General features: G+C 45.3%; 1 protein-coding gene and 1 pseudogene across 3 annotated transcripts in view; one reads left to right on the top strand and one right to left on the bottom strand.

The window, feature by feature from the left end:
* The first annotated feature begins 382 nt into the window (after nt 1-382).
* Nucleotides 383-23809, top strand: part of CDK5R2 (cyclin dependent kinase 5 regulatory subunit 2) — a 50432-nt gene continuing 27005 nt past the window's right edge. For both annotated transcript variants that reach the window (XM_079969243.1, XM_079969244.1), the window contains exon 1: nt 383-3561. The gene's annotated coding sequence lies outside the window, so the exon portion shown is untranslated. The remainder of the gene's footprint in view (nt 3562-23809) is intronic.
* On the bottom strand, nt 21510-23742 carry LOC307211927 (A-kinase anchor protein 4 pseudogene; annotated as a pseudogene). The gene has a single exon. The product of its transcript is annotated as an A-kinase anchor protein 4 pseudogene (transcript).

Here is a 23809-nt window from a genome sequence, read left to right on the forward strand (position 1 = left end):
CAAAACAGTGTAAAAATGTCATTCATTACACATCATATGTGGACCTAAAAACAACAGTGATGTGAAGGAAGACCAATCAGATTCACTTTAGTGATTTCCATTTCTGAGCACAGACAAACACACTAACTGCAGCAATTTCCACTTCATTTTCCATTTTTGTTGGACTTCTTTGACAGCCCGACCTTGTCAGAAAAAAGATGGCAAACCTATTCCATAAGCACCAGGCTAAGACCAACCTGAGAAGAACAGAGAGCTGGTGGCGAGGCTGTCCCACTGCTGTGCTTACAGACCCAGAAAACTAGGCAATGGGTGAGCCTGTTAACCATCTGAAATGTCATTATATATGGGCTCTTGCCTGTCACAAGCCGCACTGGGGAATCTTGGCACATTAATTGATGCGTGCACGTTCTTGTGGACTTCCAAGTTGCAAAGCAGAAGTTACAGGCTAATAATCTTATGAGGGGGTGTCTGTGTGCTACAGAAATTGCAAGTATAATCAATTAGTCCATTCTTTCCCCCAGACATCTTTATGAGTTTTAAAACTTAGCCCAAACTCCGGTTGGCCTAATTTTTCTGAACTCCAAATTCCTTTCAGTTTCTGGAAAGTTCTAGCACTGATCAGCAAATATTTTTATATTACACTGGGATTTTCCCTTGCTGGAGATCACTGCATCTCCTGGAGGAAGGTAGTGAACAATTGTAAGAGCTCTCCCTCCCTCCCTCTCTCTGAGTAAGGCTTTTGGTATTTATTCCCTGCTCAGAACACCCATCAGAGGAGAGGTATTCCCCCAGGGGCACTAGCGATGCACAGGGAACGCCCAGCTGCAGACATATTCCATTCTTGCTTGAAAAGGAATCTGAAACAAGGTGGGGGAGCAATCACAGCAGCACCCCAACCAACTCTGTTCCTGGTGTCGGAGGTGACAGGCAAAGCTAGCGCTAAGGAAGAAGGTCCCCCAGTTCTTCCAGAAGGCCAGTGACACCCTTTCTCTTCTCTTGCTCAGGTGAAGAAAATAGTGTTTCCAAAAGAAGGGCTATAAATCAGTAGCTCAAAGAAAGACCTTCCATTATTGTTTCACAAGGCCCAATACATTTTGCTGTCTGAGTTATAGCAGCAAATAGCACCCCAGCCCCAAGTCAAGGTGCATAGTAGCTCTGGGATTATTGTGTTATTTTGGCACTTAAGGCAGAAAATCCCAGAAACTTCTCTCCCTGGCAATAAAAGTACAATACTGTAACAATAAATGAAAACCTAGGAATTCACTGCTCTTTCAATGACATTCAAAATCACAAGGTTGCCTTGCTCTGCCTAATGTTTAAGGGCTGACCCTGCACAAAGTTTTGATGTTCTGGGTCCTTGGATCGCCCAGCCCCAACTTGTGGTTCCCCACTTCTACTTCCTAATATCTTCATTCAAAGTATATAACTATTTTCCAGCCTCACCTTCTATTTCTTACCCTGCTAACCTGATCTCAGTCTCTGACTCCACTTTCCCTTTTGAAGACCCTAAAGCTGCAAAGTGCAAGGTAAAGTTGGCGTGCCTGTCATACCAAAAGTGGACAGGGTAGAGGGAAAGTGGGTGGGAAGGGTCTTTCTCTCACATAATTCGTGGAATGGCTTTGTACTTGGAGAACAGCTGGGCGTGAATAAAAATCCATGCCTGTGATTCTCCCCAGAGCCCCCTAAAATCCCACCCTATATGGGGATTTTTAAAATTGCTCGGCATAGAGAGTAGACCAGCTGTGCTTTGTATCATAGCAAGGTCCTTAATTTAGCTGTTTACGGCATACTCAGCATAATGATTAAATCTGCTCCTGGTAACAAAGGAGGTTCTAACATGGCTGGAGAGCTACTCTGGAAAACAAAAAATATAAAGGGGACAGTGAGAAGTCTTGGAAGAAGAAGCTGAAAGTGAGAGGAACATCCCAAGCAGAATTCCACATCTTTGCAGGGTGCACATTTTACTCATAATTTTCATCACATTACCCTAGGGGTTTTTTAATGCAAAGGTGTCCAAATGGTGATTTGGAATTTATGATTGCAAGTGAAATTGATTTAGTTCTGTTTATTTATTGCATTTATATTCCAACTTTCCCTCCAGGGAGCTCAGGGTGGTTGTGTACATGGTTCCTTCCTCCCCATTTTCTCCTCACAACAACCCTGTGAGGTAGGTTAGACTGAGAGATAGTGACTGGCCCAAGGTGAAAATGCCTTTTACTTTAGGTGTTCTTATAACTTTCTCCTAAGAGTCATTCTTATGGCAAATGAATGCATTTACCGCCTTTAACCTCCAAAATCAGATACCCCACCCCACCCCCTCTCTTTTACAGTGGAAAGCAGTCTTCAACATGCTTATACCTACTAATAATTTTGCTTAAATCTGGTTATTTTTGAACAAGGCACTTATACTCATTTTTAATTACAAAAATCTGATTTCAATTAAAATTAGACTTAAAATAAAAATGCATTTGTCTCTACTCAGCTCCTTACCCAGCTCCTTGCCTGTTAACCTAGGAGTAACGATTTCTGAAGAAGGAATCATGAGATTGCCGGTGCTGAGCAGGAGATACCTATATGGATGGATTCATGCCCAGTGCCATTAACTCCCTCAGCTGTGCGATCAGGCTGAACTTCTGATGCTGCAAAGCAGCTCCCGCAGCTGGTTTGAATCAGGCCTTGCCTATCCAAGTTCGGCCTAGAAGTCTTTGGGCCTGACTGGGTAGCAAAGCCACTGTGTCTGTAGTTGCCATGGAAACTAGGGCTGAGGAGGGGCAGCAGTGTGTGTCAAAAGCTACCGCCTCTGCCTGCTCTGGCTGATCAGCTTGGAGGAGATCAATGGGCTGGGTGGGGCCTCACCCTCTAATCCACCCTCTCATGTGGGTGCCTGCAGCTGCCTGCGGTCGGCCCCATCCCCAGCTCTTGGGTGCTGGGGCTTTCCAGCTGCAGCTTAATTACAGCCCAAGGGATGGCGAGTATGCAGAGGCAAGGTGGGGTGTTTGGTGGGGGTGGTCAACAGTGGCTGGGTTTGGGGCTTCTTGGCTCTCGTGGCCCAGAGATCCTTACAGTTTCGCCTGCCTGGAACAAGGTGGGATGCCACCCAGGCCCATCCATGCGGCCTAAGAGGTGCCAAGATATTGGTGCGCCCTGAACAAGAGCCAAAGAGCCAGCTTGGGAAGAATCAAGGCAAAACTCCTAGGCCTGACTAGAAGTTTGTGTGAACTCTGCAGATGATGAAGAACACATCCCAGAATTGTGCAAGGGGGGTCACTGGCAGGCAAGTTAACAAAGGAAAGCGTTCTCTGATGGAGTGCTAGAGCTGAGGGCCAGACTGTTGTTGGTGTCCGTCTTTGGAGAAAATAGAGGAGTGCGCCTTTGGGAGTGAAGTCAGTCTGTTGGAAGCCTGCTGTGGCTGTACAGACCAAGACAGGAGAGACAAATATCTCACAGCTCCTGGTTGGGAAGAAAGGCAGCATAGACATCAAATGAATAATATCAGTAACAATAATAATGGCATGTGGAAGTCTGGGACATACTCCTGCATGGCACAGATGGATGGAGCAGGTAAGACCAGTTGAACCAATGAGACCTACACAAAAGTAAATGTATATGCATCTTTATCTTGAAAGGCCCACTAAACTGGCCTTTGCATATCTTTTTTATTTATTTATTTATTGAATTTTTATACCACCCTTCGTCCAAAGATCTCAGGGGAGTTCACGGCATAAAAATACACCATAAAACCACAAAGTACATAATAGCAAAAACAAAGCAAACCAATAACCCCTTCCCCAAAACATATTTAAAAGGTTAATCTAACAGGGTCTAGAGACAGATGATTCCATCTCTGATGGCATTATTTTCATAGGCTTTGCATAAGATTATAGTAAGCTGCTTTTTACCAGAGTTTTTCGTGTACCTATCCAGCTCTGTCTTGTCTATACTGATGGGCAGCAGCACTACAGGATATCAGATAAGAGTCTTGCCCACCTTTAGCAAGAGATGTCAAGGAATGAACCTGGGACCTTCCCAGGCCCAGACCAAAACATTCTGCTGCCTGAGGTGGAGCAGCAAGTTGCACACCTCCTCCCAAATCAAAGTGCATAGTACCCAAGCATGATCATACATCTTTTTCACATCTGAGATAACAAATTCTACAAATGACTGCCTGGGAGTAAAAACGAAACAAAAATACTTTGGGTGTATGGGGTAAACCAGCAATCTGCTGCCCTTTCATGACACTTAACATCAGTAAGCTAGTGGTCTGCTATCAGGACATTTACATGTGGATCCAAAATCGCAGGTGCAGTGTAGGGCTGCAATGTCAGGTCAGTTATTACTTAATAAGACAAATCAGCTTTAAACATTTACCCATAGACTTTCAAAATGTAGTTGAATAGCAGATCTGAATTCTTTTTAAATGACTTATAAAAACAAAGACTTAAAACAAAAATCGAGGTGGCAAGCTTCATCTTGAAAAAGACAAATTCCAAATTCTATATGAGAGAGAAGGCTTATCAACACTTCCTCTTGTCCTGCTGCTTTCCCCCAAGGAATACTGCTCTTTAGCGCTCACTTGGAGCAAACAGCAATTTGGATGAAAGGCAGTATAGAAATTTAATAAACAACAACAACAACAATATTCCAATGCACAGTGTGCTGCCCTGGATGAGATAACTTTTCCACCTGCACAGAGCAATTTTCCTCCTCTCCTCGAGAGAAAGTGTGGTGCTTTGGATTGCATGCTGGGTTTGGATTCAAAACTCACCTGAGCCGCAGACTTAGTGGATGGGGGTTGCGGGGGGGGGGGGGGGAGTTGGATGAGGCTTCAATTACCCTTTTGTAAAGCGGGCCTAGTAATTGCCTCCTTCTCCTTGTTTGATAGGGATAATAATATAGTACTTCAAAGTGTGTGCAAATGCCAAGTACATGATTAATAGGAATAATAAAGTGCAAACAGGGCAGTTTGCTCTGAGCATGTGAGTGTTTGTGCTGCCCCCCAAACAACAGGCTCTTCCGGGTAGCTTTGGACCAAGCCTTGCATTGAGCCCAGCCCATTTCAGTTCCCCTGTACTGCAGGGCTGGCAGAAAACAGGTTGGAACTGGCCAGGGAGGAATCCTCTTTGATGGTGGATGTCCTGCTGCTCTGAGCTTCTGAGAGCTCAGCCCAATTCTGTGCTGGGTGAGGGGATGGGGCGGCCCAGTGGGCCATGCTACTCTGAAAACACACAGAAAGCTGGAAAAGATGGACCCTGTGACTTCCTTCTCTTTGAAGCATCCAGCATCTCGGTGACATCTTGCCTTTTCCAGGGTTTCCCTCTCCTGCTTTGCTCCTGCCCAACTGAAATAGTATTTGTAATTCCTCATTCTGAGACCTGGCTGGAGGTCAATGCAAGTTGAGATGCCTTGATGATGTTATGAGCCATAGGCTGGCAGAGGCCACCTTGATTCCTGGCAAGTTCTATTTTTACTTGTGCATTGCCGGTATAACATAGTGGATGAGAGTGTAGGCCTTGATGGTTCAACTATTGTCTCAGCCAGAGACTCACTAGGTCACCTTAAGCAAGCCATTCTTTTCTTGGCCCTCGTTTGCTGAATGGAACACTAATACTGGGCTGCCTTTCAGGGTTGTTGACCTTTCAGGGTTGTTGACTAGGCCCCTCCAACTCTATGATTCTCACTGCTTAAGCCAGGTGTAGGGAACCTGTGACCCACCAGATGTTGAGCACCATTGGCCATAGTGGCTGGGGCTGATGGGAGATGGAGGACCACACGTTCCCCATCCCTGACCATGCTGCACTGTAGCAACCTGAAAGCTACTTCCACTGTTGGAGACAGTAAGCTTCTGATTGCCAGTTACTGGAACCCACAGGAGGGAAGAGTGCTGTTGTGCTCGAATGCTGCTTGTGTGCTTCCTGCAGGCATCTGACTGGCACTGTAAGAACAAGATGCTGGACTAAATGGGCCACTGCCTTATCCTGCTGGATCTTCTTATGTTCTTAGCTTGGGGTTTATGGCCCCCGTCAGAATTTTTCTTTTTCTTTTTAAAGGACCAGCTCAATTCATTGGGTGATAAGAATATTGACTTATTTTATTCAATTACTAAAACGTGAGAGCATTTCCATACTGGTTGTTAGTGCCATTCAGTGCTGATTTGAGGTGTCTATAAAGCATATCCGACCTGCCCTGCTTGTGTTTTATGTATGTCTTTATTTGTATTTATAGCCAGCCAGTCCCAGGGCAGGTTAACAACAACTGTATATCAGGAGATGTAAAACATCTGACCTGCATCTGAAAGGCGTTGTCTGTGGTATGGGCACATTCTTAATGCATTGAACATTTTACTGGGTTGAATAATTCTCCATGGCAAAATAGATGTTTAACCTTTAAAAAAAAAAAGGGGGGGGAGAGAACAAAGTGATTTATTGTTGGTACAATAAAAATCCAGCCCCTAACATTATTTACTGTTGTTGTTATCACCAGCATCTTCATCAGTATCATTATTAATTAATTAATTAACTAACTCCCTTTTACATTCATCTCAAGGTGATTTATATGTCCACAGTGAGGAACACCAGATTGCTCCAAAAACAAATATGTGCTGTATTGAGTAGATTTGGTGTGCTGAAGTTGTTAGTGGTCTCTCTGTGTGAGTCTCTGCCTAGGCATGATTTGGATGCATGATTTGGGTTGACTATGGCAGGACAGATAAACCCAATTGGAAACCCAGTTACTGAGAAGGAATCAGGACTTGAAAAACTGGTTTTCTTATTCAGAGAAGAGTAACAGCTCAGAGACTCAACAGACCTTGGATGCTGTCAACATATTATCTGACCCTGATTCTGTGTCTTGAATTGCAGCTTGATCAGAGGACATAGAAAAGGGTAACCTAAATGCCACCACCACCACCTCACAAAAAACCCTCAACTTCCATCTGCATATCAAGTTGCTGTTAAAAGCACAAAATTGGAACAGGTTTTTTTCGTCCTTGCTTTGGTCAACTGGTAACATTATGAGCAACAGCTGGAAAGCTCACCATTGTTATTTACTGGGGTGAGTGTCCCCTTGTGGTCCCTTCCAACTCTAGAAGTTTTATGATTCTATAATTTGTTTGCAGCAAGGTTAGACAATGTTGCATCAAGCAAATGTTATCCCACACTTTCCAGTATGTTTCCCCATCGCTTTCCTTACCGCAAAAAGTCCAGTCTTTGTGGGAGGTGGGTTTGTTGCACAAGACCTCCAGAACGGACCACTGGGCCTTCTAGCCTGGCACTGCCTCCATTTACTGGCAGCGCGACTCTCCAGGGGTCCAGACAGGAGTCTCTTCCAGCCCCATGTGGAGATGACAGGGACTGAACCTGAGACCACTGAGCTGCAATCATTGGGTGGTGTAGGCAGGATTGAGAAGTGTACTATGGTTACCCTATTCTGTAGCTCGCTCATAGCAGAACCCATGCCAGTAGAGGCTGGTGTGGCTCGACCACTGATCTGCCCCAGGTTGGTTGGCTCTTACCTTGCTTTGGGAGCTGAGGTGAGCTGCGGTTTGATGATCCAGCACATTCCCAGCTGCCGCTTGGGCGAGGCCAGATGCCCAAGAACGATGCCATGTCTAGCCAGGCTGCAAACAACCAAACTCCGGCAGGCCATAACTCTGTAATTACTGCAACATAGACAGTGGGGCTGGGGTGGGGGGGAGAACAATTCAAACCTGCGTATATAAACACTGCTGTGCTATCTTCTCCCTGGCATCACCCTCGGGCTCAAAGAAAGCTCTAATTTTAGGGCTTAAGAGTGGGGGTGGTTGTTATTGAAAGGGCTGTGGCCAAACAGAGCTTTCATCTCGGCTGGCTGAGGAAGAGCACATGGGGTTTCAGGATGGGTGACTGGCTGCTGGGAGCCCTTCCCTCAGATGCAAGGACAGCTCTGGATCTGGGGGTGACGAAGCCTTGTCCTTTGAAGCCTGCATTTCCCTGGCACTCCACCCCGTGCCATCCTATCATTGCCCTGCTGATCAGACATTTCCATTGGGTGGGGGTGGGGTTGCACAAGAGAATCTGACCCAACTGCTAACTCTGGAAAAGGACCTCAGAGGTCTCAGCAACAGAAAATCATGGCTTCCTGGAAACTCCCCCAAGTGGTTGTTAGATTATCTTACCTGGCAGGATTCTGACCCCTAACAGATGCTCATTGCTGTCGTACGAAAAGCTTCTGTAGGAGATGGTTCCAGAGCTTCCTGGGCTAAGGAGATGAGTTTGCCAGAGGACCCCTTCTTGCCTCAGCTACAACCAATTCCTTCTTCTCCCTATTTTTGGTTGACCTTTGGAAATATTTAATCTCCCTCTTCTTTTCCACAGCTTCATAGAATCATAGAGTTGTAGAGTGGAAAGGTACCCAAAGGGCCTTGAAGCAAACCACCTGCAGTGCAGGAATCACAGCTTGAAACCTGGTATTTTGTGGTTTCCTTGAAACTTTGTGTCCATCACATCTTGCTTTCTCTGTTGACCTTTTCTAAAAATGTTGGGTGTGAGGCAGATACTTGGGTTTGGGGTTGTTGTTTTTTTGTATCGCTGTATGAAATGTCTATCAACAAGGCAGATACTGGATGCACGGAGGGAAGAGAAACAGGCTTAGATGCGGCAACTGGATCTAAACAAATCTGCTCTAATATTTGTGGGTTCTTGATGTCTGCTTGCTAATCCCCCTGAAATTCTTTACAAATTGGGAACCCTGTGGGTGTGGGTGTGGTTGTTAATAATTGTGAGCCATATCCGTGGACTGCTGTAACATAGTCTTCCCTTTGTGTAACATCTGCTAGGGACCTTTCTCAACAGCAAGGCATAAGAACATAAGAAGGACTAACCAGATACCTCTGGAAAATCCTCAGTCTGGACCTGAGCACAGCAGCACACTCCCCACTTGTGCTTTCCAGCAACTAGTGTTTCAGATTCATACTGGCTATGATACTGGATATACAGCCATCATGACTAATGGCCATCGAGTGTCATATCCTCCATGAATATTTCTAATTCCCTTTTAAGATGCTGACTGTTACTGTGTCTTGATCCATAGGTTTATGTGCTGAATCTCTCACCATCCAGCTTCATCGGATGGCTTCTGGTTCAAGTATTATGAGAGAGGGTGAAAAATGTCTCTGTCCACTTTGCCTACATTGTGCATAATTTCATAACCTCAACCAAGGGCAGGAAACTTTTTTCAGCCCAAATGCCACATTCTATCATGGTCAGCCTTCTGGGGGGCCACCTACCTGGGGTTGGTTGGGCCAGAGTCAAAATAAAAATAAAAATGGACGACACGACATATGTGACTCTTGCCTTTATACATTCAGTCAGCAGGGTACATTCAATCCATGCAAAATCCAGAGGTTTATACGCTCACATTTTTCCATTCAAGCAAGCAAGAGGCAAATTTCAGTTGAATGACATATTCCAGCCAGGCAAAAGAGGAGGTGGTGGAGCAGGGCCAGGAAGTGGCATGGGAAGACTCTCAAGGGCCAGTTAGAAAGGGCTGGAGGGCCACTTTGGCTGCTGGACCTCGGCTTCCTGTTCCCTGATCCTTCCTCCCTTGCCTGCCTATTTCCTAAATTTAAAAGCCCCAAATGTTGTAGGATTTCCTCATGGAGGAGTCACTTCAGTCCCTGATCATTTTGGTTGTTCCTTTCTGGTGGATCTTGACCAAAATTCATATCTTAGATACATTTATATAGCACCTTTTCCTCCAAGGATCTCAAAAGGGTGTACATGATATTACCCCCCCCCCATTTATTCCTCACCACAACCCTGTCAAGTAGACAGTGACTGGCCCAAGGTCACCCAGTGAGGTTCATGGTTAAGTAGGGATTTGAACTCTGATCTCCCAGGTCCTAGTCTAACACTCTAGCCACTACACCACACTGACCCCCCGCTGTGCTAGTTTCTGAGTTCTCTGTAGCTCTTCATCAGGCTAGATGGTAAAACTGAGCAACAGGAGCTCAGGCAGAAGAAGAAATAATGGCTGGTGTTGAAGCCAGGAAATCTGCCTCTGGTCACAGACTTAAGTTGAATGCAGGAGGAGGCAGCAAGCATTCAAGTGAACCTCTGCAAATAAATGGAACAGCAACACCAAGTGTACTTAAATGGAAGCTGGTCCCACTGAAAATAATGCTCCTTACTTCCAAGTAGGTAAGCAGAGTTAGGCTCATGCCATTGGAAGCAGGAGACTTTTCAGCGCAGTATCCACATGGATGGGAGACTAGGAATGGTGCCATTATGTCAAAAAGTCTTCTGCAAAACTCAATAGCCTGGTGTTTTCACAAATGAAGGGATGAGGTCATAGAAGGCCAACTCTCCATTTGGAAAAGTGGGGAGAAGTTCTTCCCTTATCTCATTCTTGTGCTTCCCTCCAGCCCCCTGCGCTGGTCAAACTTTTCTTCCAGGTGCTGTTTTGCACCCTCCATCAGGCCTGTGGCATCTTGTATGTTTTTTCTTGTGTGCATAGCAATTATTCTTTTCTTTTTTTTGACTCAGCTAGTACTTAAACTAAATATTTTTTAAAAAACAGTATGGGCATTCAAGTGTAATGAATTGGCCCTAGCAACCACTAGAGGGAGACATTGGGCAAAGATCTGGACTACTGTACAAGCAAGATGCATAGCTTTATTTTATGTTTTCCAGGCATGCCAAGCAGCAAGCTTTAGGGACATAGGTCAACCTCTTTCTTCATCTCGCTTAGTATTGACTGCTGCTCTGGATAGCAGTGATTCTACAGAGTTTCAGAAGTTTCACATCACTATCTACCTCATTCTTTTTAATCTGAGGACCTTCTGCATGACCTCTGCCACTAAACTATGGTCCTTTCCCAAGTTCCTCCATACACTCCAAATATTCATAAAAGAGAAAATAACAGGTACACTTAGTAATAGGAGAAAGCACATATTTTCATTAAATATATTGCCAAAGAAAATGGGTCCTAAAGCATTAGTAAGGTCCTGTTCTAAAAGAAAAGTACTATGTTCAGAGTTCTCAGTCTGTGCACTAATACTCTGCAGAGCTAAAAAGTACCTACAGAAGTTGCATCAGGATATACCTAGACTGCAAGCCTTGTTATAGGATTGGGATTGAGCTGGATGCCCTCTCAGGGTTCCTGCCAGCCCAGCAATATTATAGCTACAAGATCTGAGTCTGCACAAGGGATTTGTGTGTGTGTGTGTGTGAGAGAGAGAGAGAGAGGGGGGGGGGGGACAAAAAGACTGGGACTGAAGCTGGAAAGTGCACACAGAGGCCTGACATGTTCTCTGTGCAAAATCCAAAGCCATGCTTTTGGAACCTGTCCCCTTATAGAAACCTAATAGGGGAACAGAATCTGTTGATATGTTAAAGCCATGGACCCTTCCATCTTATGCTCAGTCTGTATATATGTGTAAATAAATCTTATAGATCACACAGGCGCCACAAGTCTCCAGTGACCATTTCATTCCAGTCTCCAGAAGCCATTCAAACCCAATGGGTGTGCTGCTGCTGAGACCCTTGAAACCTCTCACTTTGTAGGTGTTGAACCACTTTAACAACCATGGCTCCCTCCCCCAATAATTTTGGGGATGCAATTTGATACAGTGCTGTTAATTTTCTCTCCCTGAACTCTGCCCTGTAGCTCCCCAGACTTGCACTTCTAAAGTTTCTCTGGCAAAAGCCCAGTGAATGACTATTAGATCAGTTTGAGGCTGTTGTGTAAATATGTCCTAACATTCTGCCCAAACCAAAGTCTTATAGTGCTTTTAGAAGACGCCCAGGTCTGGGCAAACCTCTGGAGCCAAGGAATTCTAAAACTGGGGAGAAACCACCAAGAATGTCACTCTGTGTGTCCTTGTTTGCCTAATATGTTACACAAATGCTGTGCTTAACTGCTTTAAGATAGGAGTAGGCAACCATTTTTCTGCTAAAGGTCTCATTCTCTTAGAGATAGCCTGACAGAGGCCACGTGCATGATGAGAGCTGATATTTCTGAGGGATCTGATCAACACTGTTCCACACCAATCATCCATTCAGCCCATGCACAAAAGGGATGCCATTTTGAGATCTTTCAGAAGTGTGGGTTGTGGATCAAAAGAGCTCTGTTCTCTGCCCAAGTGCGGAGGGGATTTCCTTTAAAAGAATGGATCTGTCCAGATCTGTGCTTTCAAAGTGCTTAGCTCTGCCTGCCTGGGTGGAGATGTCTTTTGGTATGTATGTATGTAATGCAATGTATGTATTTTCTTACATTTATATCCCACCTTTCTTCCACGATGAAACCTAAGGCTGTGTACCTGTTGGTTCTCAGGTAGTCACCCATCCAAGCACTGACCACACCACACCCAAACCCTGCTTAGATTCAGCAAGGTGGCAGCCTCCTATAAGTGCATCCAGATTGATATTTTGAAAGCACGCATCTTACTCTCAGCTTTGCAGCCCAATGGCCACATTATGTATTTCACACTTTTTAAATAAGAAAAGAGGGGGGCGGCGCTTAAACTGGGTACTTTTATACTGAAGGGGAAAAGCAGCCATGTGACCCCAGTCTGGAATCTGCTTCCAGTGTGACTCGTGACCAAATTTTTGCTCTGATAACTATTTACCTTGTTTGCAACCAGCAATGTGCATTTGATTATAGCAAGAAATGAGTACAGAGTGACAATCTAGATCAGGAACATGTTCTGAATAGGGACTACATGGCTTCTTCACCTCCACCACCACCACCGCCTCCTCTTCCTTCTCCTCTAAATAAGTGACCAGCTTAAGCTTGCTTTTTGAAATAACCAAACTTGTAATTTGGCTGTAAAAATATTTTAGAATTTCGTCAGCTATGCCTAGAAGACAACAGGAGGTCGGAGAGTGCAGATGCTGAAAGAATGGTGTAATGTGCTTCTAGCAATCAGGCCCTCCTCAAAGGTGGGCTGCTGGATCCTATCTCAGCAAGTGTTTCTCAGCAGTCCCCCAGGGCATCCCCACACAGAGTGTATTGCAGTTGACTAGCTTCAAGGTTATTAACTGCGTTATGATGGTCTCCAGAGACCAAATTTGAAAGCAAAGACTGTAGCCTTCTCTTAAAGCATTTCCATCAGTCCAAAGGGTGGAGAACCTGTAGCCCTCTGGAAGTTGTAGAGATACAACTTCCACCATCTCTCACTATTGGCTGTGCTGGTTGGCTGAGGATTGGAGGGGAGCTGGGACGATTTCCCCATTCCTGTATCAGACCAATTCCCTGTAACTCTGAAATGGATCGTGACAATTTTTCAAGACTTCTCCTCTGGCAAATAGATTTGAGTCTGGATTCCATTTGTGTGTATGTTTTGGGGATGAGTGTTGTGGGGTAGAGAGAGGGCGGGTAGAGACGGCAAGAGTGAGTAGAAAGAAACAGCCTTGGCCTGTAGATTCCCTTGTAATCAAAAGCAGGTGACCCTGCCAAGGGAGAAATGCCCTTTTTTCTCCTGCCATTTTGTGGCTGCCTAAGTACAGGCTTCGTCACTTGTGCAGCCCGGCTTGAGTTGGGTGCTTTTGCCAGCACCGCATGTGCCTTGCACAGCTGGTTTAAACAGCAGCAGCTGTGTGAAGCGGTGACATGTGGCACCCTCCCCACCACGACCCCAAACCACACTCCCACACATTGGGGAGAGAAGGAGAGAGAGGCAGGCGCAGAACGAGGAGGGGTGTGTGTGTACAGGAGCATTTCCCCAGCAGACCAAGACAGCTCTCCCTGGGGGAGGGAGGGATCCACAAACAGAACAAACCAAAAAAACCTCGATGAGGCTAAGAAAAGGGGGGAATAAAGGGGTTGTTGGGTGTGTCATCTTGATCTAACCGATGTGGCCTCATTGTCCCCAGATCCTCTCCCACAAGTTTGGAAGGATTTCAATGTTTGCGAGCCTTGCTGTGTGACTGGGTCACACTTTGTTTGCTGATTTCCATCCTGTCCAAGTTGCCTCTTAGTCTGTGCATTCAGAGATTATACTACCTCTGACCATTTATCGAGCATTTGTCTTGATCTGTTTGTGAGGGGAGGTTATAAGACAACGAGAATCGTCCTGGTTTGCTCGTTGAGTGTTTCTACATTTCCTTTTTTGTTTCTGTGTTGACAAGCCCCCTGTCCATCATTCGTTCATGCCACACTTTCTTAACCACAAAAGGCCTGTTTCTTTCAAAAAGTAGATTTGTTGCACTAAGGCAGCAAAGCTAAATTCCCTGCTACGAACTTGAATACCCACAAAACACGGACAGTCTGGAGGCACTGAAAGGTAGGTCTGTTACCTATCGCTTACAGAAAAAAGGGCACACCCTCCCCTTGCTTCTGGGATCTTGGGGTACATAGAGGAAAAGGTAGGACACAGAGAAGTTGGGGCAGGAGAGCTCTAGGTAAAGCTTTTTAAAGAAAGATATAGGTAGAGTATGAATTTAAGAGCAGCCAGGGAATCTTGACATGATTGTAGGAGCGGGCAAATTCTCCCAGAACCCAGGAGGATTCCCTGAGGCGTTGGGTGGTGATGAAACCAGAAGACCCCTTATCTTGTCCCTTGCCTTTAAAAGAACAACAAAACAGTCTTCCTCAGTGGCAGGCAATGGCTAATTACATATACTGCTGGTAAGAAATTGCTGCTATTTCTCCTGTACCCTTCAGTATCTTTCCATACCAAAACCATTTTTGTTTGTTGGTCTTTAGTTGCACAACGCTGGTGGTGCTGTTAACTCTTGTTGGCAGTCTGTACATGATCCAGGCACTGACTCTAGAAGTGGTTGTCTGTATATGATGCATCGGGGATGGGGGTGGGGGACCTTTCTTAGCTTGAGGGCCACATTCCCTGGTGGGCAACTGTCTGGGGGCCACATGCTGGAGGGCTGACATGGCCAGAGGCAAAAATGGGCAGAGCAGTGGTTCTTACCTTTGTACAGGAGACAACTTTATGGCCAGGCAAAAGTCGGAGGTTTCTATACACCTCTCCTGCATGCAACTCTCTGTTGTTGTTGTTGTTGTTGTTGTTGTTGTTGTTGTTGTTGTTGTTGTTATGTTGCTTACTACAAAAAATTCTCTCAGTGACTTACTTTTTAAAAATAAAGCATAGAATACCAAATTAAAATACACAAAAATATTTAAAACACATTACTAATAATAGAAGAAGGGCACATTCCACAGCACCCAACTATCACCTATCCATTCTCTATTCAGGCAAGCCAGATGCATTGTCACAGATCAAGGATAGCTTCCAGCCAGGCAAAAACACTTTAGAAGGGAGCAGAGTAGCAGCAGTGAGGGATGTGTGATCACTGAATGGCCCTTGGCTAGCTGACCAGCTAGCTATGGAGTTGCCTATATACCCAAAGTAGTGGGGTTGCGGTCCAATCTGTGATCTTGAACGGTCATCTGCAAAGCTTCCTTCCTGTCCACATCTAACATGGATGTAACTAAGATGCGGAAGTGGGTTAGGAAATACAAAAGGCAGCTAGGAAGTCTGTGCAGGAGAACTCTAAAAAGACCAGTCCCAGGCTTCCATGTACACATCTGGCCAACAGGTGCTGGGAGCAAGCTGGAGTGTGAGTGCCCTCTGGTGGACTGAGCATGTAAGTACAGAAACATACATTGACTGAAGGGACCACATTTGGGGCTTTGATAAAACACAACACCAGTGCAGATGGGATGCTGCTCCATGGGAAGGTAGGAATTACCTCCCTGCATACAGAGAGCAGGCATGTCAGGAGACCTAGATGTCATGAGAGTTTTCTATGTGTATGGTTTGGGGGCTTTATGAGGCAGAGGGATGGAGCATCCCAACATGCAACTCCTCCAACATCTGAGCTTGAAATGGTATTAGCCATGCTGGGTTATACCAGAGGCCTCCTTTTTCTCAGAGTGGCCACCCTGGTGCCCATAGGAAGCTCACAAGCAGGACCAGCACACAATAGCTCTCCCTACTTGTGTTTCCCAGAAATGCTGCCTCTGGTCATGTAGGCAGTTATACAGCCGTCACTGCTAGCAACCACCCATAGCCTTATCTCCCATGAATTTGTACACTCCCATGTTCAAGCCATCTAGGTTAGTGGATCTCACCACATTCTTGCAGCACAGTCCAGGGTAGCTGTGCAACTAACAGTAGTTCTGCTAAATGCAAAAACCGAGCAACGGACTCCAGCCTTCCCTGGCTCTCAGCAGGAAACTTGTATAACTACACGGCCCGCCTCTCAATTGTTTCCACTTGTCCTCAGGACAATGTCACCACAAGCCCCTTTGAGATGGCAGCCGTAAAAACAGAGTTCCATCCCTGCTGTTCAAACAATGCTCATTTCTATTATTTAAAGTCCGCCTCATCCACAATATCCAAGGTAGTTTCCAAGAACAGAATAGATCCAGTCTTTTAGGAAGATATCATTTAAAAAACTGAAGTTAAAAAATAAAATAAAAAAGATATTCCAGCAGGATTTGGGGTTCCTGCTGGGTCTGCCTATGTGAACTTGGATATTTTGAGCTTGTAAATGAGAAATTTGCATTCTGATTGTTATCCTGAACTGCGTCCAGCCTAGTATGATTCTGGGACACTTAGAACTGGGTCATGCCACTTACTTACATTTGGCTCAAGGAATGTTAAATTGACAGGTTTTAGTTGCCTTTCCTTACATTGTACAATATGAGTCAACACAAAAAACACACCCAGTGTAAAGGTAGCACCCTAAATTTCTAGAGTTCATCCTCTCTCATTTTGGAGAGATGAGGTGGTTTGTGGGTAACAGAGAAAGTGGGTTTTCCCCAGCCACTTTGATCTAATGGCAAAACTATTTCTTTCTTACCTGATTTGGCCACAAACCTGAAGCCTGAGATACAGGGATGGAGAAAGACACAGGGATCATCTAGTCCAACCTCTGTATTTGTATGTAACAGTGATATAATGAGAGCAGTGTGGCACCATATATCCACAGCTTGGCTCACAAATATGTGTCACATTTGCTGACCAAAGGGCTGTCAAGGATAAGCTAGAGACCCCAAAAGTCAAGAAAGAAATTTCTTCCAGCTATTATGAACTACTGACATTGTTTTGCTGGGGCCTGGACTTGCTATTGCTCTGAAACCTTACAACATGCCTCCCTTTTGCTTGTGGCTCACAGTGAGGAATCTGTTGAGGTAGATAGTCCTATCTTCAGGCACAGAGGAGGGACTCCTTTGGTTCCAACCCCACAATTCCACGAGCGGAAGGATTATTTGTGGAGCAGGATGGGAGATCAGGAGCTAGAATGAGACCAGAAAGGTCATGCCTGATAGTGGCATTGTTTTGGACGGAAGTCATTGTCCATATTAACTTGGTATTGGGGAAACCCCTAAAATCCTCAGATGCTCACACCATACTGAGTTATATTCCAACACTGTGAGCCTTGACAGAGGAGTTACGTAATTGGATTTTGTATGCTCTGTTGGTGGCCAAAAGCTGGAGTGTATGTGTCCCCTGATTGCTCTGTGGTTGGGAGGCTGAGCCACTCTTGCACCATATGAAAAAGCTATCTTCAGCTAGCATCACTAAGAGAATAAACACTCAGACATATGGGATGTGCACTTGTTTGCATGAAGTACATGCCCAGCAGACTCTGTTGGGACCTATCCCAACTCAACCAAACCCCCTTTCCCTTTTTACTTTTGCTCTGATTGTATTTATTTAACTGTATGGCACTGCACTACAAATGACTATTATCTGGTGCTGGTGTTCCACATTGGCAAAAATGTGGGGCACAATAAAATAATGTTATTGGATACCTGGCATGAGGATGGTCTAATCACAAAAGGCAGTGGGAAGAGGTACATTAATGAAACCAAATTTCTAGAGGGGCACAGAGGTTTCTCTCTGTGTGTTTTTTCAAACAGAGCAGGAGTGGCCCACAGGCCTCCATCTGACCCTTGGAGCTCTCCCCAAGCCAAGCCCCCATCTGCCCAGACCACACCCCTCACCAGCTCTGCTTTGCACCCCAAGTATTTTTACCTGTCTGGAATGCATCCTTGAACTCTGATAATGCCTCTTGCTTGCTTAGATGGCAGATACAGAGGTGTGTGTAGATACTAACCTACCATACACAGCATTCTCCTGATCCACCCAACTTGTGTTAACAAAAGAAAGATGACCTGACTTGTTTTTGAGAAACCCATGCTGGTTCTTAGTAATCACAGCATCCTTTTCTATATGCCCACAGACTGGCTGCTTAATTATCAGTTCTACAACCTTTCCTGGTATCAATGTCAAGCTGACCAGTCTGTAGTTGCCTAGGTCTTCCTGACTCCCCACCCCACCCCGCTTTGAAGATGGCAACAATGTTTGCCCACCTCCAATCTGCAGAGGCCTCACCTGTTCTCCAGTCATTCTTAAATATTATAGACAGAGGCTCTGACATTATGATGATAGCTCAAATGTTCAGGTATCTTATTTTTTATTCAGAGATCATGACCTACACCAATCTGGTACTCACTGCTGATTACAGTATAGCAGATCAGAAACAAGGGAGAGCCTGGCATGGGCAAAATCCATAGTGCATGCTCAGACTGCAGCACACGCACGGCGGTATCCCTTCAAAACTGCCATGCAGGCATAAACCCTGTTTAGGTGCTTACATTTTGGTGTATTTGTGACCTTCCATGCACTTGTGTGCATGGGTCAAGCTGTATGTGTGAATGCATGTATCCACTCAAGATGTTCAGCTTGGTGTGACGATCCCTAGTTTTCGTGCAAACACACCTCTGCAGAGACACCTCCCTTGGCCTCTTTTGGAAACAGAATACCAGGCTAACTGGGTTGTGGACTGACCCAGCCAGGAGAGTCCTGTGTCCTTCTGCGTGCTGGCAAGCTAGGTGTTTGTATATCTGCAGGGCTCATGCACCTGCATGCATCTCTTTGTGTTTTGCTGTGTGCATTTACATGTCTGGGTTTTTGTTTTGTTTTGTTTTCGGCGTGTCACTCATGTCTCCAGGCCCAGCTCACTCCGCAGGAATCTCTAGCCGCCGGGCCCTGTTCTAGATGAATACACTTGAAAGCATTTTTTCTCTCTTAGCTACTAAATTTCCCTTTGAGAAGAAAGGAGTTGGCTCACTTCATCTTCATTAGTGTCGGGGAGCATTGGGGGGGGGGCTGCTTTTGCTGCGGTGCCACCCCTTCCAGCCTCTCACTTAGTCCCTCCCTCCTGCCCTGAGTCACTGGCCCTTTGGATATGGGCTTCCAGCCAGGAGGAAGCTGCTTCCTTCCCTGCACTGACCAGCCTCTCATTTTAATCCAAAAAGGTACCATAGAGGATATTATAGGATATCCAGGTTCATGGCTTTCAGTTCACCCTTTCATACTAATTGTAATTATTATTAGTAGTAGTTGTAGTTATAGTAGTAGTAGTAGTACACCACCCTTCAGCCGAAGATCTCAGGGCTATTCACAAAAGAAAAATACAAAATGAGAATACAAAACACATAATAAAAACAAAAAACAAAAACTCCACTCCACAATCAGATTTAAAAAGCCAGAGAATGTTAATCAGCTGAATGCCTGGTTGAAATGTTTCCGCCTGGTGCCTAAAGATATATAATGAAGGCACCAAGCTGTTTTGATACTTTGCTGTAGAACTTCCAGAAGTTTGTTTGTTGGTAACTTTGGAAGTGTTACCATTGGCTTTGTTACACCTCAACGCTTATAGTTTGTCATACCTTTTGTGGATGCAGATGCCATGGTTCATGAGATAGGTGCTCTAGGAAGATTGTCAGTTGCTGTTTAGGAAAACGGTTTCCGCACACTGACTTATGCCAGCCTGTTTTGTCTACCTATATTTCCCCCCATTCCAAATTGTGCTGTGTCGTACAAGTGGAAATTGACATAAGTGATGACTTTTCTTCTGACTGCTACAGGACTGTATAAATATGTGTATTTGTCAACACAGAATTCTCAACTGAGATTGAAACTTTAAAATCTTCTCCAGCCCCCCAAAGCAAGAGGATGAGACAAAAAGGAAGTCTCTGTCAAATCTCTAGTGCTCCCCAAAAGTCTTGGAGAACAGGATACATCACGTGCTGATGCAGTGAATTCTGGGAGTTTCCTAATTAAATTAGGGGAAAATAAATCACTAGTGCTTTGAAAGACAAAATATTAAGAGAATCAATCAGCCCAGTTAGTCCCTTCTGTTTGTCTACAAAGGAATCCTTGGAACTCTTTAATGAGTAGGAGGCAGTGTTTATGATGTATATGAGTAGCACAGGGAATGTGATGCACTGATTTATAGATGGTGTGTGCATCTCAGGGCCAAAATAAGTGCAGTGTGAGGATACAGGTGCCTGCGTTGCATTTGCATTTCCCCCCACTGTGAAACTAAATGTGAAGCAGATATGGGAGGGGCAGTTTAGATCTGGGAAAGGGCAGGAGCATTAAACTCCCCAGCCCTGCTGCTCCAAACAAAATAAGAACCCACCCCATAAAATTAGAGCCCCTTCCCCCATTTACTTTATGCGACAGCTTTCAAAAGAAAAAACTTAAAGAGATAGGCATATTTTCCTGTAGTTCCCTCATCCTTCACAGAGCTACAATTCCATGCGCCCTTAAAAAACTACAGTTCCCAGGATTCTTGGGTGTGTGTGTCTGTCATGTGCTTTAAATGTGCATTGAATGTGTTTCACATGTACAGTGTGGATCTGCCCTTGACTTTCAAGTGACCGCTTTAGGCTTTGACACTGAATGGCATTTGATTATAATTCACACACATCCATGTACTTGGCACTTTCTTAGGTCTTTGTGCACCAGAATTGTTGCTGCAATGAGCTCATTGGCATTCTAGGGGGCACACTTTTTTATGCCAGTGGCTGCTATGCTCTTCGCACGTGAAACTCCGTAGGAGCTGCTTCTGCAGAGGCTCCTACACCTACTCTCTTCCCCCCGCAGCTGTGGTATGTGTGTCCTGGCACAGATCTCAGACATGTCTGTGGTTCACCAAAATTCCAGCCACAAAGGAGAGACCATGAAGGAAAGAGCATCATCCGGCTAAATGGATATTAGTGTTAGAAGCGAGGGAGGGCAGGAGGGGCCCTAACTGATCTCCCATTTATTCAGAGCTCCTCTCATGCAACCTTCACCAACTCTGGTGCCCTCTGTTTTGAACCACAACTTCCATTAGCCCCAGCCAGCAACTATTGGGAGTTGTAGTCCAAAACATCTGGAAGGCACCAAGTTTTGCAAGGGCTGCTGCCATGTTTAAGGGTAGCATTTCAAACTCTAATGCAAAACAAAACATTGACCTGATTGGGTTTCTGGTAGATTTAATCCAAATGCGCTTTTGATAAGCTGAGAAGGGCTAGCTGAAACAGGGGCCTTCCTAAGATGTACAGGATCGAGAAGAGGATGGTGGTGTACTTTCTAACCCTGTCCCACCTACCAGAAGAAGTCCTGTTAGTCACTATTGTTTCTTTGGGTAACACCTAGCAACTAGCTGACTGTTACCGGTCTACTTTTGTTAAGCTTGGGTGAGGGAATTAATAACAGGGCCTCTCTCCTCTTCTGACTTTTTAATGTTTGCTTTTAATCGATGATCTTGCCCAGCTACCGTTTTATCAACCAGTTTGAATTCATGCCACTGCTGCTTGCAGTGGGGCTGTGATGATGGTATCTAATTAGCTAATACCAGAGCAAATGCCTTTAGTTATGAAAAGAGAGATCATCTTCATCACAGATTCCATCAATTGGTCGATAAATGTGCTCGAATCCATCTTGCTCCATATTGTCATATGCATTTGATGTTGCTATGTTGGTTCTGGTTTGGGAAGCTCCTTCCCCACCAAGGCCTCTGCTTCTATCCCCTGTTTTTGTCCCCGCAGTTCTCATCTAGATTTAAGCCAGCCTCGTCCAAAATCTTCTGGACCATGGACATTATGAGGTGTCCTTTATCTTTCAGGCTGTCCGAATGGCAGGGGTCTGCTTTTCTGTCACATGACCTGTGTGAGAATTTTGGGCCACAGCTCCCCTCCGCCCTGTCATAGTCACGGGGAATGTAGCCATATGAGGAGGTGTTGCATTCACGAGGTCTACAGTCTTTGTTCTTTTCCAGCAGGTGCTGCTGTATCTGCTGCAATGCTGTTACCAGAAGCTCTCTGGCATACAGATCCAGGGATTGCTTGTCCGGCACCTTGGTTCCTGCTGGAAAATGTTTCCTTGGGCATGGGCCACCTGCTCTTTCCTTTCCATAGTCACAAGACTCCCTTTTCATGGATGCAAACTGCATGCCCTGACTGCAATGGCCCCGGGCCCCCCCTGCTTTATAGGTTGCAAAGGTGAAGTTTTGAGCTCTGTACTGCTTATCGTCTCCCAAGATGAGTTTAAACAAGCGCTTCACCATGACTTCCAAAACCTCCGCGGTCTTCTGGGTTCCAGCCTTGTAAAGGTTCCTCTTCAGTCCACAAACAAAATCAGAGTCTGTCATGAGCGCCCCTGTGATGTTGTGCAGGTTTTTCATAGAGGAGTCTATTAAGTCTGATACAATTTCCTTGGTGTGCTTCATAAGTACCTCTTTCAAAACGGCACATGCTGGCGGAGGGTGCCTACCTTTCTGGACTCTCATGGTCTTCAGGAAAGACAGCATCATGTCTGAAGCAACCTGATTTGCATACACCATCATCCCTTTGCTTATGGAAGTCATGTCGTCTGCTTTCCTGTCTTTGTCCATATACATGGCTTCATGTTGCTTGAAGTCATTGTGGTTTGCCATGTCCCCTGAAAATGGGTCGTCCCTCTTGATTTCTGGAGGCGTCTTGCATCGTTCCATATTCTCAGCTATATTCACCTTGTTCCTGTTGCTGTGGGGGCTAATCATATGGCGGGTGCATTTCCCTGAGCTTTCCCATTTCTCCTTGATCTCCTTGCGTGTCATTTCAACAACTAAGTTGCAGAGCTTATTGGCGTAATAGGCAATGTCATCTGAGTTCCCTCCCTCACTACCGGCGCTGGAAGAAGTGTTGTTGTTGTTCCTGGATGCCAAGTCAAGTACCTTAGTCTTGCGAGGCTTTCTTAAGGATGTCAGCGCATGCTGGAATCCAACTGCATATTTCTGGAGGTCATTGTTGAGCCAGCTGACAACATTGTCATCATCAATGGAGCCTTGCTTGAAAAGGCAAACTGCTCCCTGAGTATTAAAGTAGCTGTTTTGCTCATTGTCCTTGATTATGATGACCTCCCTCTCTTCCATATTCGCCAAGTCCAGCTCATTGTCAGGGTCAGAGATGTTCTTGGATTGACCAGTAGCTCCATCTCTCTCCTTTGAGTTCAGGTTGGCAACGTCGACAAAGCAAATCACTTTACGTTCCTGGTCTTTATGTGTATCAGGTCTGTAGAGGTTTATCTTGCACACACCAGCCTGGCTGCTGAGCCAGTCTACTTCCTGTGCCATCTTTGTTAGTTACAAGTAGAAATGGATCAAGAGCTGTGCAGTGTTCTTCTTCCAGCTGAGCAGCTTGGATGACCCGGCCAGACTTGGGATGTTGACTCCTCTTAATCTTCCATGCTCTTTCTACCTCCAGGCGGTCTTCTCACTTATGTGGACACATAACAGCAGTGGTGACTTCACAAAGCATCAATGTTTTCCCACCAACCAGCAAAGAGTTGCCAAATGCTTTAGCAAGAGTGTGTCTTTCCACCACTACTGTAACCAGGGCTGTAGAGAGTCTTTCTTTTCAGATGAGCTGCTTTGGTGACCCTGCTAGACTCAAGATGTTACCTCTCTTATCTTTCCATGCTCTTCTGCCAGCAAGGGACATTTTCACTTGTGTGGACATGTAGCAACAATGACATCACAAAGCATCCAAC

The sequence above is a fragment of the Podarcis cretensis genome, assembly GCF_951804945.1.
Source record: "Podarcis cretensis genome assembly, chromosome: 1".
In the NCBI taxonomy this organism is placed as follows: domain Eukaryota; kingdom Metazoa; phylum Chordata; class Lepidosauria; order Squamata; family Lacertidae; genus Podarcis; species Podarcis cretensis.